A 1,422-nucleotide genomic window follows, 5' to 3' on the forward strand; every position below is an offset into this window, starting at 1 on the left:
AAGACAAGAGTAATGATGGATTGGATTTCAAAGACTTAAATGCCTTCAATCTTACCATGCTTGCAAAACAAGGATGAAGACTTTTAACCAAGTCACATTCACTCTTTTACAGGATTTTTAAAAACAAATACTTTCGGCAGACCACTTTTATGGAAGCTAAAGCTATAAATCATCCATCCTAGTCCTGGTAGAATTTTCTAGAGGGGAAGAAAGTGTTGGAGTAAGGTGTCAAATAGGATATTGGTAGACAAGTACAAGAAAAAATTAGAGATGATCCTTGATTCAATGAGTTCCTACCATTTAGGATATTAGTTGAAAAATGTCTAAATGACCCGTTAATCTAGACTAGATAACTATTGAATGAATTAGGTGATTAATATCATCAAATTATTCATGAGAATTTTAGCACAGATATTGTCTAATAAATTTTGCAAATTACAACTGATGAGGGAGATGACCTTCTTACATCAAATTAAAATTGTCCAACATTCTAACAAGGGATTTTTTATTTTAATAAATAAATTAATTATATTAATTATCAAAATAAATAATTTAAAAAATATTTATCGAAATAAATATTCCTCTTTTATCTTATTTACACTGTAAACCAGATAATTTTGCATGTATTTTGTTTACAGTGTAAACGAGATAAGACAAGTGGACGCGAAGGAACAAATAACAATACAAGTTTTAACATACCAACATTCTAAGTATACAACACAAATAGAAAATTAAACTAAATTTTTAATATATATTATGATTTATTTTTAATAATTTCAATTATTTATTCGAATCTCGGGATCCATAAATTAGGTATGCAAATACATATATAAAATTTGATTCTAAATCCTATGTACGTGCAGATAAGTAATATTTGTAAAAATTTGATTCATATTTGGATAAAAATTATGGTGCGGTCTTCGGTGCCTAAATTTTTTTACCGAAATATTGCCAAAAAGATGTAGTAAATTGTAATATTGACAAGTGAACATGGAACTATAAGGGGTAATAGTAAGTTTTGTAGAGTTAAGAAACGGCGTTAACTTGATTTCTTCATTCTTTTTAACTCAGCCACTGTTTACCTAAAAACTTTTATTTGCTCCTCCTTCCTTTGTTTGCTAACAATACTTTAATTTGTGTTACTGCATTTTTTCCATTCACGAGTCATTACCCTTTCTCCACTCCTCCATTGAAAGTAAATCTGAAGACCCACAAACGGAGGTGTGGCATCTTCTTCTATCACTGTTGGTATTACGATTGCCCTCACTGTGCTTCCATTGCTGTTGTGGACAATGACATTGTGGCCCTCCTCTCACACCTCCTCCATACGCCTCTTTCCATTTATTTCTTAGGTAAGATTTGGGGTTTTTTTTTGTATTTTTTACTTTTTTTGGTTCTTGGTATTTTTTTATTGACTTTTGT

The sequence above is a fragment of the Arachis stenosperma genome, chromosome 9 (assembly GCF_014773155.1).
Source record: "Arachis stenosperma cultivar V10309 chromosome 9, arast.V10309.gnm1.PFL2, whole genome shotgun sequence".
NCBI lineage: Eukaryota > Viridiplantae > Streptophyta > Magnoliopsida > Fabales > Fabaceae > Arachis > Arachis stenosperma.